Source organism: Equus caballus, chromosome 19 (genome assembly GCF_041296265.1).
Source record: "Equus caballus isolate H_3958 breed thoroughbred chromosome 19, TB-T2T, whole genome shotgun sequence".
NCBI lineage: Eukaryota > Metazoa > Chordata > Mammalia > Perissodactyla > Equidae > Equus > Equus caballus.
The window spans coordinates 33,228,869-33,250,416 of NC_091702.1; the positions used below are offsets into that span (position 1 = coordinate 33,228,869).

Genomic DNA, 21,548 nt, shown 5'->3' on the forward strand with positions numbered 1-21,548 from the left:
CAGAGTCTGTTAGACACAGCAGAAAGTGATCAAAGAGGAGGGGATAAAGGTGGTAATGGATGCTCAGAATATTCACTCCCGTAGACAGTCGGAATTCTTAAGTGATTTGAAGAGAGAAGAGTTCAATAAAGGCATCACTATCTTTTATTTTTACTGTCAACTCTTAGTTCAATACGATGAAATTTGTTGAACAATCATTATATTCATTGAGCCAACATTTATGAAACACCTACTGTGTGTCAGGCAGTTTTATAAGAGCTGAGGACATAGCAGTAAACATACAAAACTCCCTACCTTATGAAGCTTACCTTCTGGTGAGGCAGGGTGGGGAGACAAATGATAAACAAACAAACAAAATATCTATAATATTTGGGTATCAACTAACTAATACAGCATCTTCATGCAGGAGAGGAACAGGCCACTCCTCTGGGCTGAGGCAACCCTGTGCCCAGGCACACAGCTTGGCAAGCAGAGCCTGGGCCTGCTCTTGCTCCTTCAGCCAGGCATCCAACCCGCACAACTGTACATGGCAGCCCTATATAGAAAGCCAATTGTACCCTGGAGAAAAATAGAACAAGATAAGGGAGACAGGTGGTAAATGGGAAAGGATGTTGCAATTAAGAAAATGAGAAGGACTCAATGAGAAAATGACATTTGATCAAAAACTTGAAAGGGATGAGTAAGCAAGCCGCGTGGTTCTCTGGGGGAAGGGCATTCACAAGCAGGGGGAACAGACAGTGCAAAGGCTTGAGAAGGAGCATGCCTGGCACATCTGAGAAACAGCAAGGGGGCCTTCGGGAGCAGGGGGTGGCTGGAGGAAGGAGAACAAGGGGGAAAAGAGTGGCAGATTGGATCTGGAAGGCAGCTGGGGGCCAGATATTGCCGTGTAGACCATTGTAAGGACTTTGGCCTTCGCTCTGAGCGACATGGGAAGACTTTGAAGGATTTTGAGCAGAGGAGGGGCATGATTTGACTCATTTTTTAATGAGCTCCATCTGACTGCTGGGTTGAACATACAGTGCAGGAGGGAAGAGTGGAAGCAGGGGACCATCGAGGAAGCTACTGCAACGACCAAGGTGATAGGTGATGGCAGCTCAGACTAGGGAGGCAGCTGTGAAGGGGAGGCGAGTGGTCAGATTCTGGTTATATTTTGTGAAGCCAGCAGAATTTGCTGATGGATTGGATACGGGGTCGGAGAGAAGAATGACTCCAAGGTTTCTGACCCGAGCCATGGAAGAATAGAGTTGCCATTTGCTGAGAAAGAGACGGCTGTGGGAGGCAACATGATTGGGCATAATGTCCAAAATTTTAATTTGAGCGCTGACTTGAATGTGCAAAACGGCCCTCCCTCGTAATAGGCCCTGACGTTTGCAACAACCTTACAGAGGAGAAAACTGAGAGCCAGAATAGCTTGCTTGAATCCTGCCCAGCTAATAAGTGACAGAAGTAGGATTCAGATGGATCTGTGTGACTCTAACACCCATGCTCTTTGCTCCACACCGCACTGTCTCAAAGAGTTCCTTCCCCACCAAGGGACGGGAGAGAAACTAGACCAGGAGCAGCGCAGGAGCCGAGGCTGGATCTCATTCACCTCTGTATCCCCGGTGTCGGGATTCGGTTGGAGGAACCAGTAAGTAGTACTCCCCGTCTCGGCTCGATTTGGGGACCTATTGAGAGACAGACATGAGAGTAATGCAGATAGAAAGATTGGCTTTATCCTAGAGAACGTTGAGGTGGAAGGTGAGGCTTGAACGCCCAGCCACAGCGGGCTTCCTGATGTTACTCCCCTGAGCCTGGCTGGCAGAGCTTGACCCTACAGGCCTCTTCATGGAACGTTCACGTGGAGAGGCAACCCAAATGCAGGTAGACCTGCTCCAAGAGAGAGACAGGAAGAGGAAGGGATTGAGCTTGGCGTGCTCAGGGCTTTCTCTCAAACTCACTATCAGATAAACTGCTTCTCCCACAGGAAACACAGAAATGAAGGTACCCTGTCCCCCCAGCCAAAATCTGGGACACGTTGGATGCTCAATAAGCATTTGCAGAATTTTTTTTTTTTTGGTATGATTAAAATACAAGCAAGCACTTAGTATCTTGCAAAGACTATAGAAGGCACATTACATACAAATTTACCCCTCACTATAATCTTATGAGTTAGGCACTATTTTTATTTCCCTTTTTTTTTTTTTAAGATTGGCACCTGAGCTAACAACTGTTGCCAATCTTTTTTTTTTTTTTTTCTGCTTTATCTCCCCAAACCCCCCCTACACACAGTTGTATATCTTAGTTGCAGGTCCTTCTAGTTGTGGGATGTGGGATGCCGCCTCAACGTGGCCTGACGAGCGGCGCCATGTCCACGCCCAGGATCCGAACCCTGGGCTGCTGTAGCCGAGAGCGCAAACTTAACCACTCGGCCACGGAGCCGGCCCCTATTTCCACTGTTTAAATGAGAAAATGGAGGCATTGAAAGGTTAAGTACTTGACCCAGGGTGGAGCCAGAATTTAAACCAGGCTGTTTGGCCCAGAGTGAGACCATGGAATGAGTACATGTACTCCCCTCTGGGGCGTGCTGGTGAAGGTCCCATGTGATAAGGGCATTATTAGACATGAGTATGGAGTGTGTTGGGAACCAGATGAGCGAGCTGTTAATTCTGCCTGGAGTTGGTGTTGGGGCCGGAGGGAGTCATGGACAGTCACAGAAAGAAGGTGAAAGTTGACATGGGTCTTGAAAGACAACTAGAGACTTGTGAAAGGACAAGATGAGGGGGGAGAGGAAATGGCATTCTAGATGGAGGAAACAGCTTGGGCAAAGATCCTGAGACTTGAACAATATATGATATGTTTGAGGAATAATGGACCAGACTCCTCACAATAGAGATCACAAAATGGCAGCCCACCCTCCAAATTCAACCTGAAGATGTGAGTTTGGCTTGTATTATATATATAAGCTTTCAATTGTCCCACTATTTAAAAATTGAGCAGTTTCACATAAAACTGGACTTTTGGCTTTTCTTGAAAAACCAAAAGATAACCCTAGGTAGCCGTAGGCTTGTGTTCCCATATGGCCACCTTTGTTGAAAGCTGAGAAACCACTACCTCCTTCAGAGAGACATGGGCTCCCTAGCTTGCTGCAACCCCGACCACTCCCTCTCACTCCCAGGCACCTGCCTGCTTCATTCATTTATTTAACTAACTTACCTGGTTCCTGTGGGTGCTTGAGTTTGCAACCATTGGGCTAGATGCTCAGACTGAGTTTTGAAGGGCATGGTGTGCCATGCCAAGACTTTGAATTTTATCGAGAAGGCAATCAGGAGTCTTTGAAGTTTATTAAACAGAGGAGCACATGATCAGCTGAGTACAAAGGAGAGGGTGGATGGGAGAGAGATGGAGGCAATGCTGAAATTATTAGGCATGAGGGTACCGGTGGATTCTCCTGAAGAATTCCTTTTCTGGCTGAAGTAGCAGTTGTTCTGGGAGAATCCTTGTCGTGGGCACTGGACTTGGAGGCAGAGGGCCTAAATCAAAAAAGAAGAAGTTTCTCCTTTCAAACACTGTTAGCCCCACCTCTCCAGTAAGTCCTGTCTGTTCAGTAAAGAAGAAAACAAGCACAAATCTGGATCCAAGTCCCAGCTGTGCCATTTGCTCCCTGTATATCTCTGGCAAGTCACTTAACTTCTCTGGGCCACAGTTTCCTCAACGGTAAAACAGGAATAACATGACCTAATTTGCAGAGTAGCTGTGAGCATTGAATGAAGAATGGTGTTTGAACATGTCTGCCCATGGTAGGGGTCCTAGGGAGAGTAGAGGATAACTGGGATTGATATTATAGGAAGACCCCACATATGGGACTTGGTTCTTGGAATGTCCACTATCTAGAGATGGCACAAACCCCAAAATAGCTGGGGCTTTTACCAATGACAGGCCACATCAAGCGGCGTGAACAAGAACATATGCATAAAGGCTTACATCCCCTGCTTTTTCCTACCCCCAACACACACACACACAATGAAGTTTGGTGCAAGGGCAAAAACCCAGCGTGTGGTCTGAGCTGGATTTAGCTTCTGGGGTTGGTGTGGGGCATAGGGGCTCCAAATCCTCCGTGTCCTACATACAGCATCACGGTCACTTGGGGATGGAGGCTGCACAATCAGCCTGGTTTCAGCCTCTCTTTTCTCTGCCCTGCCGCTCCCTCCTTTCCCCTCCCCCTCACTCTGTCTCCAGCCCTGCAATTCATCACAGCTCTGTGTCCATGCCCTCTGTGACCGCGTCTCTCTGCAGCACCACTTCTGCATTTTGATGTTAAAACAATATTTTACCCAATATATGACAGCACTTGAAGCCTTTGCAAAGGCCTTTCACATCTGTTATTTCATTTGATCCTCACCAGGTCGCTGTCAGGTAGCCAGGAAGGTATTATTAGCAGGGGCGATCGTCAAACTATATAACAACCAATATACCATGGGCCCAACCAATTGGAACGGATGCAGGCCTAGGGCCGGGAGAGGGCCCTGGAGGTGTCCTCCCTTCGTGGAGGAAGGTCTGGGGGAGGGAGGGGTCCCAGAGTAGGGACCAGGAAGGTGGGGTCAAAGGGCAGAGCAGATTTGAAGGAGTTAAGGAAGTGGCTTTTTACCAAGCAGCCTGGAATTGTGTCCGTTTCTCAAGCCTCTGTAGCTGTACCAGTGCTTACACTTGACTGTGATGATCAGTCCAATTGTGCTGAGGTGGGGGTTGAGGTCCAGGGAGATAAGTAACTTGCCCAGGGTTAGAGGTGAAAAGAAGACCAGAAGTTAGGTTCCCTGACTACTCTGGCAGAGATTTTTCTACCACCTCAGAGTGCAAGCTAAATGCAAGAGCTTTTGTTTGCGTTTCATCCTCCTGCACAGCACAGCAGCCTTGAAATGTGATGCCTGACCTCACGCTTCCCTTCACACTTCTATCACCAAGTCTTCTTATCTACTTGCTCTGTCCTCTGTCCCACCCTCCATGAGTCATGATTCTGCCCCTGAATTTCCTCACTTGACTGTCTCAGGGATGATCTCCACTGATCCCCGCGCCATCTGCTATTACCTGGCTGGGAACGATTTCCAGAAACTCCTTGAGGCCCTCATCTCCCCCTCCTGAGCTGCCCATTGTACATCTCTCTCAGGTGTCCTCCTAGCTACCCCACCTCAACACGCCCCAAAGTGACCTCACCACATTCTCCTCCCAAACTTGCTCTCACAATGCCTATAAATGGCAGCACCATTCTCCCACTCCCCTAGACCATAAGGGAGTCTTCTGGCAGACCACCCACGAGCAAGTGCCCCTGATGGCATCCTCCTGCTATCACCTGATGCTCTCGGAAACCCCAGTGAAGATCAGCTCTGAAGTCAAAGCTGAGGCTGGAGTCTCATATGCCACAGCCTTTGTCCCACCCTGAGATCATGACCCCATCTTCCTTTGCAATGGCCTGTTCATTTTTTGGTAAATAAAATTTAATTTTCATTAAACTAATACATATACAGTGTTTAAAAAGCCAAACAGTCCTACTAAGTATATAATGAAAAATAAATTGCTCCCTGCTTCATTTCTCCCTACCTCTGATTCCTGCTTCTCAGAGGTAATTTCTTTCAACATTTCTTGTTCTTTCTTCAAGTGTTTACCTCTATTTTTGTAATGGAGGCAAAAGTTTACATTGTAATTCTAGATTTTTCCATTTTAGACATATCAGTTGACTTCTATGTCAGATGCTGTCAGTGCCCCACCTGTATCCCTTAGACCTTCCCATGAAGCATTTTTCCTCACTTCCAATTGCCAGGGTCTGCCTCTCTGTACCTGAAGGCTTTGGGGCTCTGCTCTCACATGCAGCAGGCTGACATTCCAGGAAATGGATATGCCACCTCCCCCACCTCCAGCAGTCCTCAACTAATGAGTTCCAGGAGTTGGCATATAAATATCTCAGCTCCCTCCCCCAAGGGTGGAATAATGTGTGTTTTGCCCCATTTCCCAGAGTTTCCCCAGTGGGAGAAAGTTCCAATCACTCACAGTGGTGTCTGGCTTAATCACACATTTTTTACCAGTTGCTTTCCCTTCCCTGTGTCATTTTCCCACTTCCCTATGAGTGTTCCCTGCACTTCCCAAATAAACTACTTGCTAGCAAATCCTTGTGTCAGCAACTGCCTCTGGAGAAATCCGAACTAAGACAACTTCCATAGGAAGATGAGGATTTATCTTCCTTACAGGCCTCTTCCCTGAACACACACACACACAGCCCCATATTCTCTCAATATATTTGAAGCATGGTTTTTAGTTAAATCAACATTCTGTATTTACATTACTATGACTATGTAAATATTGCTCACCGCTGAGTGACATGAACTATGTATGATATTTCTTTTTCCTAAATAGCATTTTTCCTCTAAAGTTAATAATTGCTCCTTTTTTTTCTTTGCTTAGTTATCTATGTATTTATCACTAATTCCCCCCAACTCTCTGATAGCCTAGAACTCTCTCTATATAGTTAAATAAACCAAATAAATGGAACATATGTTCCATTATTTTCTTGGAAACTACATCGTGAAGGCTGAAGTTTTCCTGCTTCAGTCTGAATTGGTTGCTTTCCTGGTTTGCAGTACCAGGGGCTTACTCCATCATCTTTCCGGAAAGTTCTTTAGTTTTTCTCCTGTATTAGATTCTCCTCTTTTTGGGGGTCCCATGTCTTCTTTGTTGGGTTATTCCTCCTTACACGCTTTAGTAGCTTTGTGAGAATGGGTGCATCAGAGACAAAGCTTTTGAAACCCGGCATGTCTGCAAATAATTTTGTGCATGTTTTATTGACAGTTTGCCTAGAGATTTCTAGATACAAAATAATTTCCTTTCAGAATTTGGAAGAAATTGTTCTATTGTCTTTTAGCTTCCATCCAGCATTGCTTTTTGTTTTCGGTTTACTTTCTGTAGCAATTTATTTGAATGAAATGTTTAATATTTAGACATGGGTTATCTTACTAGCTGTTTTATAATATACCCATACATTTTTATATTTGAAATGCTTTGTATATTAATTCCAGAGTTTTTTATTTTATGAATTCTTTTTTTTTTTACATTATTGAGATATAATTTTGGATTTATAAAATTCACCCACTTCAAGTGTACAATTTAATGATTTTTACTAAATGTACCAAGTTGTACAACCATCATCATAAACCAGTTTTAGAACATTTCCATCACCCCAATAAGATCCCGCATGCCCATTCAGCATTGCTTTTGAGAAGTCTGATGCATTCTGGACCCCAATCCTTTCTATGTGGCCCAGATTTTCTCTCTAGAAGCTTTGAGGATCTGCTCTTATTTCTGATGTCTGAAATATTCAATGATGTGTCTTAATATGACTTTTTTTTTTTTTTTTTTACCATCCTAGAAATTTTTTAGTCATTTCTTTGGCAATTACTCCCCAAACTTTTCTTAGTCTCCTCTTTCTACAACTCTTGTTCTAGTGGTGAGCCTTTAGGAATAATCCTTTAATGCTCTTGTCTTTTTTCTCTTATTAGATTTTTTTTTTATCTTTAATTGCTTTACTTCTGAGAGATTTCTTGTAATTTTTTCTTCCGAACCTACACAATTAAAAACTTTTAGCTCTCTTTATTTGCTATAAACCCTTTCTCATCTCTGAAAGTTCTTTTTTCTATAGCCCCCTGATCTTGTTTCATGAATGCAATGGTTTTCTTTTCCTCCAAGGATGTTAAATATGCTGTTAAAAAAATTTTTTTTTCTTCTCCTTGAGTTGTCTGTTTCTCCTGAGCTCATTGAAATCTCTTTGTGTCTGCACAGGGCTGGTTGAGTGGTGGACCACACTTTAGGATTATCTGGTAGGAAGCTGATCTTTTACTGGGGACTCCCCCTAATGCCAGTATCAGTAAGTGTTTCTCTTGGGTCCATTGGTTTACCCAGCAGACACTTCCCCAATCTCTTTCCTCTAGAGTCTAAGCCAGGCTTCCAGCATTCCAGGAGCCCAACAGGGGAAGAGGTGAGTGATCACTTTGTTTAGGATGAAGACTTCCACTTAATCCCCCTGTTTTCAATATGGTGCCTTACCTCTTCCGTCTGCTTTGCCTAATGTCTTCCCAAAGTCCAAAGTCTTTCTCCTTCAGCCTCTCCAGAGAGTAAATCTCCTGTGTTTTGCTGGGTAGGATAGAGAAAGCCATCTGGCTACAAGAGCTGGGAGAGAGGAATGAGACTTTCAACTCATCCTTGTGTTTTCAACCCAATTCCATCTCATTAGCTTCGGAGTTACCTGCTACCTCTATTTTCTAAACTTTTCTGTTCTTTTGCTTTTGTTTTTGTTTTTCATATCAAATTGGCTTCCTTCTTCAAAGCTTCTCCACCCCCTGCCTGCCCTGCAGGCAGCTTTCTTGTCTTTCCTAAATCAGTTAACATCATCCTACTACTATTCATCTTCCAAATTTTTTTGACATCTTCCATCAGCTATTGTCTCTTGTCTTGTTCCTAGAGTTTTTGTGGGTTTACACTTTGTTACTTTACTGTCATTTTAGGAACAGAGTCAAATGCATATGTTTAATGTGCCAAGTCTAACTGGAAATTCCTTTCCTGTTCTGCTGCCACACTCTTACGCCTGACTCACATTTCCGGTCTGGACTGCTTAATATTCCCCAAACAAACAGGCTCTTTCTGGCCCCCTTACCTTTGCTAATAAAGTTTATGGAATGCTCTCCTCACCTTCTTTGCATTCTTCAAGGCTAGGCTTAAATGTTATATCCATGAAAGCTTCTCCAGTTGCCACTGCTGGAAAAAAGTCTTGCCCTCCTCTCATGCCCATTGCACATTTCACCTCTTCTAAGACATCTACCAAATGCCACGTATAGCCATCACCTCCACTATGTAAGTTCCTTGAGGGAAAGAACAATATCTTAACATCTTTAAATCTCTTTCAACCAGCTCAATAGATATTTGTTGAATAATAAGATTTGTCATAATCAAATGTCTGCCCTACTGTGTACATTTTTTAAATGCGTATTTTAACCATCTTGGCTTCTAACACCCACAGTAATTCTGCAAGGTAGAGTACTAGCTTTAATTTTTAGATGTAGAAACTGATGCTCCAAGATGTTAAACAACTTGCCCAAGGTCCAGCAAGAGGCAGGATCAGAATTCAAATCCTATTCTCTCTGTCTCTAAAGTCTGTGTTTTATCCCAGCAGCCATGTCTCAGCTATCTTTTTTTTTTTTTAATGTTGTTTGTTACCTTTGTTGTATTAACTTGGATACTTAACATTTTTCTTCCTACTGTGTCGGACTCCCTCCACTCTGAAAGTGCAGGTGCAGTGTGTTATTCTGCTCATTCCAAACCCTTGTCCTGAAAGCTGGAACCCTCAGGTTGGCCTTTGTGGATCCATATCTGTCATTTATTGAGAAATTAGTCTCTGCCAATTAATTAGTAATAAATATGGTTAAAGGCAGGGACTCTGAAGACAGGTTCAAATCTTGACTTCTCCACCTACTAGCTATGAATGTGGGCAAGTTACAACCTCTCTATGCTTCTATTTCTTCCTCTGTAAAATGGACTTAATAGTAGTAGATAGCACATGAGATTATGGTGAGAATAAAACGAATTAAATACATGCAAACTGTTTAGAAGAGTGTGTACTAATTAATGTTACCTATTATTTTCGCATATTCTATCTCATTTAACTTAACTTCACACCAACCCTATCAGGTAGAAATTATGCTAACGTTGCAACGAGGAGCTTGCTATACAGATATAAATTGAGGTCTGTCTGACTCTAAAGTCATGTTCTTAACCACTAGGCTACACAGCCAGAGAGACAAGTGATATTTCTGGACACTTTTCAGCTTTGGATGTTTGGTAAATCTATGAACAAAAAGACAGTGAGGACCTTTGGTCTCCAGTGCAAGTCTAGAGAGAATGTGGAGGTATCATTACTCTGTAGGGATAAGAGCCACCCCCTTAGGCTGAGAGTCAGGAAACCTGGGCTCCAGTTCTCACTGCTGTGTGATGATACCACTTCCACCCATCCCCTCCCCCAGCCTCATTTCCCTTATCTGTAGGATGAGGAATGGCTCTGGCCATCTCCAAAGGCTCTCTTGCAAAGGCTCCCGGCAAAGCCAGGCTGTTATCTGCTGAATGTCAGCACCATCTGGTGGCCATGGGCCATAACCCAAGCCCATTGCCTCCCACTGCCACCTGGCGGCCGCTAATGCCTCATTAAGTTTGCATGGCATTTCGAATTTAAAAAAACCAATGACACGTTCACATACATTATTTTTGCAGCAACCTGACAAGATAGGTAGGGCAGGTGTTGGTACTGACTTTTACCAACAGGATGCTGGTGCCCAAAGAGGTTAGGTGAATGGCGTGGAGTCACATGGCAAGTTGGTGGGCTGTTAGAGCTGGGTTTAAAAGTATCTGGGATATTAAGCTACCTCTGAAACAGATTTAGCAGATATTTATTGAGAACCTACCAAGTGCAAGAGTCTTCACATAGGTCATTTTATGAACATACAAATGAGACTCAAGCAAAATAATTCACGCAGCGTAGGGTGTGGCAGAGGTAGGATTTGAACTCAAATTGTACAATTCTAGCAGCCGTATTTCCCCTTCTACTCAATGCCTAGGGCCAGCACACAGAACACCCCAAGGCTTCTATTCTCCAGAATTCTGTAATTCTTCTTCAGGATAGAAGCCCTAATGTTTAGTTGGGCTGATAGTCACCGAGAATGAAGACTACATTTCCCAGCCTCCCTTGCAGCTAGATGTGGGCAGGATTGGTGTTTGCGATTTCAGGAAAGAGTCTTTGAAGGGACTGGGCATAACCTTCTTCACTGGCAGCTTATAAAACAGCTCCCAGTGATCTCACTTCCTGGAAGTCACACTCTTGTGTAATCCTCTTCCCTTGAATGTGGCCTGGAGCTAGTGCTTTTAACATCAGAATGTAGAAAAAATGATGGGAAGTCACTTCCAAGATCAGCTTACAAAAGACTATGACTTCTATCTTGTTCACATTCTTTTTTTGGTGAGGAAGATTGGCCCTGAGCTAACATCTGTTGCCAATCTTCCTCTTTTTGCTTGAGGAAGATTGTTGCTGAGCTGACCTCTGTGTCACTCTTCCTCTATTTTGTATGTGGGATGCTGCCAAAGCATGGCTTAATGAGTGGTGTGTAGGTCTGCACCTAGGATCTGAATACAAATCCCAGGCCGCTGAAGCAGAGCATGAGAATTTAACCACTACGCCACTGGGCCAGCTCCTTGTTCACATTCTTAATGGCTCCTCTTGACTGCCATCTTGAATGAAGCATGCTACCATGTTGTAAGCTACCTTATGAAGAAGCTCACATGACAAGGAACTGAGGACACCTCTGGCCAATAACCAGTGAGGAAGTGAGGCCCTCAGTCCAATGCCTGCAGAGCAGCGAATCCTGCCAATAACCACATGAGTGATCCTGGAGGCAGAGCCTTCCCAATTTGACCCTTGAGCTGTCTGCAGCCTGGGCCAACATCTTGGTTGTAGACTTGTGAGAGCCCCTGAGCCAAAGGACCCAGCTAAGCCACGCCTGGATTCTTGACCTACAGAAATCGTAATATAATACATGTTATTGTTTTAAGCCTCTAATTTTTGGAGTAATTACACAACAATAGATAACTAATAAAGTTTCTTCCTTGCTAATTAGAAGGTGAACGTGATGGTTGGAGCAGACTACTTGGGCATGACATAGATGTGGGAATTGAGGTCCTTCATGGAGGAACAATGAGATGGTAGGAGTCTGGGTCCTGACACAATGGAACATTACTGATATTTCAAATTTTCTTTCAATCTCAGCTGAGGCCAGCTCTTCCCTTTTTGTGTTGAAGAGGTAGTGTGTGTCTTTTTATGTAAGCAAGGTTATCCTCAGGATAATGGCAAAATAGGTCGAATTTGCCTTTGATGTCCTTGCTGTTTCTGCATCTTGTTTATTCTTTCCTTGCCCTTTCTCTCGTCTAATGCCCAGTCCTCTGCAGTGCCTGCCTAAGGTTCCCTTTAGAGTCCAGATCCCAGCCCTAGAGCTCCCTCTCCACCCTCTTTTTGTTCTTGAGTTCCAACAGGGCTAGCATGATGCCAGTCCTCAGTTCAAAAGGCTGATAAAGGCTGTGCTTATTTCCTTGCAGGAATGTGGGAGGGGTGGCAGTGGAGGAGCAGGAGGACAAAATACTCTCAGCATATTTCAAATGACGGCGTTTGTGGAACTGTGAAATTATCAGAAGGAGACATACTTTTAAATAGTGAGATCTTCCAGGTTTCTCTCAACCAAGTACACATACCCTACTTACCCTACTTACCCTAAGGCTGAAGGGAAGAGGGATGTGGGACGGCACTAGAATGAAGGGGTGAATGAAAAGTGAAAGGCGACCTGTTGTCAAGAATACAAAATGGTAGAGAATACAGATTTTATTTCTTTGGGAAGCAATTTATGATTCGAGTCCTCCTCCCGCCACTGCTTCTTTTTTTTTGTTGCTATTCTAATAATGTTTAGATATAAAACCTGATTATTTCTAAAGGTCAGAAGAATTTGGACTTTTTAGCTCCCATAATTTATTCCTATTATGAATCTTGATAAATATTGCATTTTTTATTGTTTCTTCCTGGCTAGGCATCAGATACTATTTCTCATATCTGTGTTCCTGGCACCAAGCATGGTGCCTGGCACATAGTGGGGACTCAATACATGCTTGTGACTGCTAGAAGTCGGGGGGCAGGGGGGTCCTTATTCCTTGAGAATCATCCTCAGGTCGGTGCATGTGATACCCCCTCCACACGCAAATATAGACTGTCATTGCAGGATTCATTCATTTACTTAATAAAAAATTATGGAGCTCCTATTATATGCCAAGTACTGTTTTAGATGCTGGGGATAAAACCATAAATGAAGCAGACAAAAATCTCCACTCTCATGATGCTTATATACTAGTGGAGAAGACAGAAACTCAACAGATACATAAGTAGAATATACAGTATGTTGGATAAGTACTATAGAGAAAAATAAAGCCTGAAAGGGTGGCAAGGGAGTGCTGGGGAAGGGAGGAGTAGTCAGGGGAGACCCCATGGATGCAGCTCCCCAGATATCCTGAGTGCTCCTCTGCACTTCCTGGCTTCATTGCAGTAAAGCAGGGCCAGGTGGCTGCCGCTGGCCAATGGACTGTGAGCAGAAGGAGTACATGTCACTTTCAGGTCAAGGCGGTTCAGAGCTAGTGAGCCTTTTCCATCTCCCTGCCTCGGAGAACTTGGAGGCCATGTGTTCAGCTGCGAGCGTCACCAGATGGAAAGAACCTAAGTCCCTGAGACCTGGATGGAGGAAAGTACTCCTCTCTCATCTGCCTTGTATTTATTGCCCTGACTAACGCAGTGGCACTTGAGCAAAGCCCAGAAGAAGGTGAAGAAGGCGAAGAAGGTGAGGGAGTGTGAGTCCTGTGGTTATCTTGGAAGGAAGAACATTCCAGGCAGAGGGAACCTGAGAAGGACATCTGGATCAGCTTGAGTAACTTACAATAACCAATTTCACTTCCCTCCAGAGACTTGAATGTTTGACTCAATCACAAATCCTGTATACCAGATTCCTCTTGAAGAAAGGAAAAGGCGTCAATTATTTTGTGATTGTGATCCAGGAAAAAAATGACACACTCACCCATCTCCTAGTCTCTGTCCCTTGTTCCCAGGTATTTGGCATTTTTTCAGGATAGATGTGGCTCACTCTGGATGCAATGTTAACAGCAATGTCTGGCCCATACTCTCCATCCTTCCTGTCATGGGGAGAGCTGGAAGAGGAGGGTTGAGTATCAGGACATCATCCAGCTGCAGCAGCCTTCGGGTGGTGCTCCCCTTCTGGCTGCTGGCCATCAGAACAGTCAGTCCTCACTGATTCTCACGCCCCAAGCCTCCTACAATGGGCTTTTTTCTCATGGGTTTAATTTCTCCTAAGACCGATTCATAGAAGTTCCATTTTAATTGCTATCTGTTCTAGTGCTTTGTCTTACTTTAAAAGACAAGTTTAATAAATCCAAACCTTCTTTTGTCTAGGTCCTACTGACCTGTACAAAGTTAACTTTGACGAATGGTACATTTTAAGCCAAAACATACTCTCTGAACCCCAAACATAGTATAGCTTTTGGTGCTCTTTCCAAAGGCAAGAAAATCATAACAATATTCTGTATAGAAAAATTCCAATATATAAGCTGACATCATTTTTACCTTTTTTTAAAAAAACAAATCCCAATGCCTATGTTTAGATAATTACAAATGAAACTTTAAGAAATTTCCATATCAAGTTTCTCAAACTTAATGTTCAGATTCCTTATAAGGGAAAAAGATTCTCACAGATCTCTAGAGTTGGCTTAAATTATTTTTTATAATGTTTCATACATATATGTGTATGTGTGTATATATATATATATAAACACAAAACTAAGGAAAAGACTCCTTGTTTTTACAAATTTCATGAATCTATAAAACCAAAACAAATTTGTAAATTAAATACAAACAAAACTACCAAATGAGAAAATTAAAATTTACTATGTTGATTTTATAGAAGGAATGATATTTGTTGAAACCAAATCACCCCTCACAACATGGAAATTTTCCCAACTGCAAGAGCACAGACCTATTTAACCACATTCCTTGTGATGACTCAATTCTCCCACTAACCTTTGTTTGTATGGTACACCACAATATAATTTGGATATAACTTGGTGTGACCACATCATTTATTTTTAAAGTCTCTCTCTGTTTTTTTCTCATAAGTCTGCAACAGTTCACTTCGTACTATTTGCCAATCACAAATTCAAACAGAGGCAGTGAAACTGCATTCCCAGAATAACTGTTAAGGGTTGATAAATTTATGAAGATATCCCACTCCACTAGTAATCCAATACAAATTAAAATGAGAGGCCATTTCTTCCATCAAATTGGTAAACCTTTTTAAAAAGATAGAATAAATGCTGGTGGGTATGTGTGATGGGCACCCTGGAGCATTTCTGGGGAGAATGAAAACTGGCCTGACCTTTCTGGAAAGCAATTTGGTAGTAGGTATTCACAGACTTAAGAGCTTTCAAAGTCTTTGCATCAGTAATTTCACTTACAGGTTTCCACCTTAAGGAAATAATTTTAAAGTGTGGGCAAAGATTTCTGTCTAAGGAGATTCCTGGCAATGTTCTTGTTAACAGTGAAAAAACAGGACACCCCCTAAATGTCCAAAAATAATGAAATAAACTAAATTATTAAGAATTATGTAGCCATTACAATAATATTTGTGAACAATTTTAATAACAGCAGATAGTGCTCAAGACTATGGAGGGGAAAACATGGAGGGGAAAAAAAACAGGATACAGAGCCATATATTCTATATAGTTCTATTATGTCAAAAACATAAATGTGCAAAGAAAAAGACACAACAGAAATTAGCCAAAATGATGAGTGCTTTTTTTTCTGGAATGTGGGTAATTTCTGCTTTACTTTTTATGTTTCCTGAATTTTTAAACTTTATATAATGAGCATGCAATATTTTTATTTTTTAATTAATACAAATAACCCTGTAATAGATGGCATGTTAGCTTAGACCACCCTAAAAGACTCCTAATTGTCAACTGGACTTGCTTCCTTACAACATCTGTCACAGGTCCCAGATTTAATTTCTAGAGTTACACAAAATAAGTCTACAACTGCTGTAGAGATATTTCAAAAAGCAACCTTTCCCACCTCCCACTGCCATAACCCCGCTCCCCAACTTCCGTCAATTTTCTTTCTGCCCAACCCTTTCAACAGTTCTCTATCAGATAGGGTTTCTGATCTCACCAGCCTGCTTACCCTGTTCCAGACAGGCTCTTGTTTAATAGTTTTCCTCTAAAAATGTGATATTCAGAAGCAAAGGCAAGTCTCCAAAATTCTAAAACACAGCTATAGTCATACCACTCCTCTGCTAAAGAACCTCCAGAGGCTCTTACCAGAAAAGCAGACCCCCTCCCCCATCCCCCTTGGCATTCAGTGTCCTCCTGGATCTTGTCCCAGCCTTTCCAGCCTCATATCCCATTGGGCCTCTAACACATTCAACACCAGTGCTTTCAAACTATGTGTTGCTATGCATTAGTGAGTCATGAAATCAATTTAGTAACAGCATTAAAAAAAAAGAATAGAATAGAATAGAAAATACCAAGTTGTATTGCACATACTAAAGGCAATTGCTATCTTAGGTTGTACACACACACACACACACACACACACTAGGTCATGGCTGAACTGTATTTCTTACTTTGAGTGATGATCAAAAACCTTTTGAAAGCCACAGCCCATGCCACAGCCACATGAAGCCAGCAGCTGGTCCCCAATCTTGCTTCATACTGCCTTTGATCCCACTGTTCACTCAGCTAGGCAATCTCCCTGTTCTCTGTCTACTGAAACCTTTCAGGGCCCTAATAAGATACCACCTCCTCCTGGACATGTTCCACCATTTTCCCTCATCTGTGATCCTGAAGTGATATTCTCCTACCTTTTTTATGCCACTCAAAACAGCCTGCCTTGTATTGTAGCTATATCTGACACTGAGTTCTTAGAGAAAGTGTCCCTGGAGGACGGGACTGTGTCCTTCTTCAAAGGCCCAAACGTGTAGTGAACCTAGTTGATGCTCAATAAATGTCTGCCCAACTGAATATTTTCTATATCTCCTTCCAGGAGCATCTCCTGGTGTTCTTCCTCCTATTTGCTTGACAACAGGCCCCAGCAGGCATAAGATCTGTGCCCTGGGGTCAATGTTATCTACAGTGGTGGCTCTAAAAAACAGCCCGTCCTGAAAGCTTTCATCTTTCTTCAGGAGGAATAAGAGAAATAAACATACATTTTTATTCACCTAAAAGATACTCCTTTATTTGAGAGTCTCTCCTATGTTTTTGGTGTTAAGATGTATTTTTGTGGGGCCGATTTGGATCCTGGGCGCGGACACGGCACCGCTTGTCAGGCCATGCTGAGGCGGCAACCCACATAGCACAACCAGAGGCACTCACAACTAGAATACACAACTATGCACTGGGGGGCTTTGGGGAGAAAAAGAAAAAGAAAAAAAGATTGACAACAGTTGTTAGCTTAGGTGCCAATCTCTAAAAAAAAAGGAAAAAAATATATTTTTATGGAGCCATGTTGAGGATAAATTAGAAAATAATAGTTGGCTTTTAGTGTGTGTGTCTTTATGGTCCTTACTTGGCAAAATAAAAAGCTAGTAATTCTATGTTTGCCTTTAACAGCAGGGACTCAACTGCCCTTTCTGGGCTGGCTGCAGGTAGGTTCACTTTTTTAAAGGCCAGGTGAATTCATTGATATAGGGCTGGAGGAGGGTTTCTCTTCTCATCTCAAGGACTGCTATTTATTGGTCTGTGTTCCTCCTCTGACGTTTCCACTCTCTTGGTCCCCAATATGTTAATCACCCATTAAGTCCCTGGGGGTGAGCGAGTGTATCTCTGGCCCTTTAAATGGGGGCGTGGCGTAAGGGGCGGACCGCCTAGGAGAGACGCGGGTCAGAAGAGGAAAGCGGAAGCGTGGCCGCCAGTGGTAGATACTGCGCGTGCGTGAGGCTAGAGCAGGGGGCGGGGTCACGTGGGCCTTGGGGGTCCTGGAGTGGAGTGGCTGCCAGCGTAGGTAAGAAATCTCGCGAAGGCGGGCCAGCTGGTTGGGACCGTCGTCAAGGGCGGTACCCCGGACCGGAGGAGAACGCGCGCCAGGTCGCTGAGCCTGGGCCTTTTCCCCCGCGCGACAGCGGCGAGGCCTCGGTGAGGCTGACGGAGCCGCTGACAGGCCACCTGGACCGGGCCCACCGGCAGGGCGGGGTTGACTCTGGGCGGGGGGCGTGTCCTGCGTTTGGCCTGGAACTGGGTCAGGCGGTTTCCACTTGTTGATTCCGAACGAATGTGAGGCTGAGGGATAGGTGCGCCCGCTCCCCTGATTGTGAGGTCAGGAGGCGGGTCATCACCCCCTCCCCCGGACGGAACAGGTGTGCACCCCGCCTTTCGGGCCTGGGGCACCGGTGTGGGCTCCTCTGTCTGTCGAGGACTGGGATGAATGTGCTCCCCGAGTATGAGGCCGAGGTTTAGATGGGGTGACCACCCTGTGAGGCTGGTGCCAGTTTGTCTCTGCCTGCAAAGTGTGCCCCAAAGTGAGGATAGCTGGGGGACAGGTGGGTCTCTAAAGTTGGAGGCTGCTCCTGTGTCCTGGTTAGTTCTCCAGGTGTGGTACCTGGGGAGGGAGCAGTCTAAAGTGTTTGGTGTGCTTCAGACGCAGTCAGGGTGGGATGAAGTAGGATGGGTGAAAGAGGGTCCACGGCCATGGGGTATCGGGAACTGCTGGGGAGCCTTTTCCAAATAGGCATGCCTCCTCTATACCGTAATGTTAGGATGGACAGGAAGGCTTGTGTCCTCTGCATTGCCCACCCTCTACCACACTCTCCCCTCCATCCCCCCCTGCCCCCTAAAAATACAAGCAAAACAAACATGGCTGTTAACTTGTGGCACCAACTCTACTCCAGATGTCTGTGGTTGGGAGATAATTATGCGTCAGGTGTGTGTGTTTGAGGTCCATAATACAAATGGGGATGGAGGACCTCTGTCTAAGACGTGGCTTTGCTCATGGTTAAATTTAAGCAAAGAGTAGATTTTGAATCTTCTGGCAATAGCTGGTGTGTTCCATAGAATACAGAATAAAGATAAATGGGGGAAAAATTCTTGTTGAACTATTAGGCTTCATATGTCAGAGACATAATGTGAGAAAATTCTTTCCAGAGCTCTAAGAGAATAGTATGTTGATTGTCCTTTATATATTTCCTTTCTACCTGGACTAGCATCAGCAGGTGGATATTTTCTGTTTTCCAGGATATTTGGGCATCTTGATGATTTTCAGCTTTATCTCACTGTTTTAGAGACATTTAAACCATTGTGACATCCAATGTCAGTTATCTAAGTGAATGAAAAGTAAGGCCTTTTGAACTTAATGAAGTATGTTTAACTTTGGATCTGTTTATAGTTTTCACAGAGGTTAGATAGCATCTTCTCTTCACAGCTTCAGGTATCACCTGTATATATTTGTAAGATCAAGCTGTTCTTAAGTGAATCTTGAATTCGTGTTTGAATTATCTTCATTCTATGTAACAGCTCCTGTGTTACATCTTCCAAGACTAAGCATCCCAGAGTGAAGAGAAAACTCCTGCCTTCAGTATTTACAAATCCCAGGGAAGGACGCTGATTGGCCAGGTTGGACATGACAATATCATGGGCCTACTCTTCTGGCTAGGCAGCTAGGGTGTTTGATTAGCAGCACCACCAAAATTGCATGCGTGCAGGAGGAGCTGTTTCCCAAAGGAAAGGTGGTAAAGGTGCTGGGATGTTTTGACTGTAATTAACTTTGTTTTTCACTCCGTAGTTTAGCAAAAAACTTGCCTCTTTCAAAAAAAAAAAAGAAGAAATCTCTTGTGACTCTACGTCCTCCTTGACACCTAACCAAGAGAAATTGGGGTGACAATATAATTAATTAAGATGAGTGGGAAAGCCAGCATCTACTCAGCTGATAACTGAGTGGAATCCTATCTTCTGTGCATTTGACTTATAAGAATTCACCATACCAGTCAGTGAAAAAAGAAAAGGGAATCTGTTTCAGCCTACACAAGGCCCATGCCCTTCTTAGGAGGAGTTCTCTGAGGTTGGCCTGGGTCTTTAAAGAGAGATTCTTGTAATAGGGGAGATTTATTAGAAGCTGGAAAGAAGTGATGATTTTTTCTGTCATTCATTTAACTTATCACCTCATACACATATTTATATACAACTGATGAATAATACTAGGGTTTATATATAATGTAGATATTTATAAGACTTAGTTCTTATTGTTTTGTATATTGTAGAGGGTTAGTTTTTCTTTTCTAGAATGGTGCTACTAGCAGATTGTGCTTGACAGTTCGTAGTAGTAACTTAGTACCATGCACAGGTAGGTCTCAGACACTCTTCCTTTCTCTCACTTTTCTTTTTAACATTTGTTGTTCATATGTACTTCCTAAGTTTTAAATGACCACTCTTCTCCTTTAGACATTTACCTCGAGAAGTTTAGGCTGTTTCGTTGTGGCAGCTCCAAGCACTGTGGGCAGTAGTTGCCTAAATGTAACCTATTCTTGGAAAGAAACTTGGGGGTCAAGTAAGCAGCTCAGCCCAGTACGTAGTAGCATTGCATCTAACACAGGGTCTGTTTCTGAAGTCCATGAGTAAGGTGAAATTTGAGTACCCTTGAAAAAGTACCGTGAGAAGGAGTCATGTTGGAGACTGACAGATGATCTCTCAGGAAGTCCAGCACAGCCAGCTTTTGCTCCATGTTGGAAGAGCATGCTGTTTATTTTGAGCACAGGTAAATAGATTGCTTATGTATGAAGCATGCAAGAACTGAAATTGACCAAAAGGACAACAATGTCCATCTCCCATCCCATACTCACTCTGAAGCATATAGTTCCTTAGGGGAGTGGTGCGCAGAGTCCCTGGCTCTGAGTAAAATCATTTCTTTCTCTTTCCCTTTGCTGAAGATAGTAGTTGAATTCCTGTAAATTGAATGGATAGATGATACATTTCTACTGTTTTCATCTTGGTCCATGGGCTGAATTAATGCAAAAGAACATGAAACATCTGAAATTGCAGAGTTTGTGTCATATTATACATGAGCTAAATGGTCATTAAAAAAGAGCAGTGTTAGAGATTTTTAAAAATCTCATCTGGATGCAAGGATGGGAACTTGCAAGTGGGTGGCTTTGTAGTAGAATGACTATATCTTATTTTGAATGACCAGAACTGCTATTTGAGGCTCTGGAAACCAGTGATGCAGTGTTGCATGGCTGCTTACCTAGGGAGGGAGGGTGGGAGAGAGGGAGTGATGGAGAGATGGGTGGATAGATGTTGGTGGGTTGATTAGCTACTGTGTAATTAGGCACTGGGAATATAATGGTGAACAAGGCAAATCTGGTCTTTGCTCTCCCGGAACCTGCTATTCTCCTGGAACCTGCATTCCAGTTGAGGGAAGAGAATGGTGGTTCAGACACTGAAAAAATGATTGCAATGTGGTAAGTGTAATGAAAGAGGAGAACAATGTTATAGGTGCATATTAACAGGGAACCTAGTCTAGTTGAGCAGGACAACAACGACTTTTTTCCCCCCTAAAGATTGGCACCTGAGCTAACAACTGTTGCCAATCTTCTTTTTTCCTTCCTCAAGATCCCAGTACATAGTTGTATATTCTAGTTGTGAGTGCCTCTGGTTGTGCTGTGTGGGATGCCGCCTCAGCATGGCTCAGTGAGCGGTGCTGAGTCTGTGCCCAGGATCTGAACCGGTGAAACCCTGGGCCACCAAAGCGGAGTGTGGGAATTTAACCACACGGCCACAGGGCTGGCCCAAAAATGGCTTTTTTAAGGAAGCAAAGTTTTAGCTGATATCTGAAGGATGAATATGATCAGCAGTAGTTGACAAGCCTGATTACATAAAGGTAGAACTCAATTATAACTTGGCTA

General features: G+C 43.5%; 1 protein-coding gene and 1 long non-coding RNA gene across 23 annotated transcripts in view; one reads left to right on the plus strand and one right to left on the minus strand.

Annotated features, from left to right (window-relative positions):
- Positions 1-3,304: 3,304 nt before the first annotated feature.
- LOC138918926 (uncharacterized) lies at positions 3,305-13,802 on the minus strand. Its single transcript, XR_011428693.1, has 2 exons — positions 13,668-13,802; positions 3,305-3,512 (listed from the first exon to the last, which is right to left on the minus strand). It is a non-coding gene; the product is annotated as an uncharacterized lncRNA (long non-coding RNA).
- A 3,718-nt stretch (positions 13,803-17,520) lies between these two features.
- Positions 17,521-21,548, plus strand: part of VPS8 (VPS8 subunit of CORVET complex) — a 236,071-nt gene continuing 232,043 nt past the window's right edge. For 6 of the 22 annotated variants that reach the window (XM_070243423.1, XM_070243433.1, XM_070243429.1 and 3 more), the window contains exon 1: positions 17,533-17,659. The gene's annotated coding sequence lies outside the window, so the exon portion shown is untranslated. Of the gene's footprint in view, positions 18,195-19,164; positions 19,264-21,548 lie in introns of all 22 variants that reach the window. The other 16 variants (XM_070243425.1, XM_070243431.1, XM_070243424.1 and 13 more) reach the window with 14 other exon arrangements.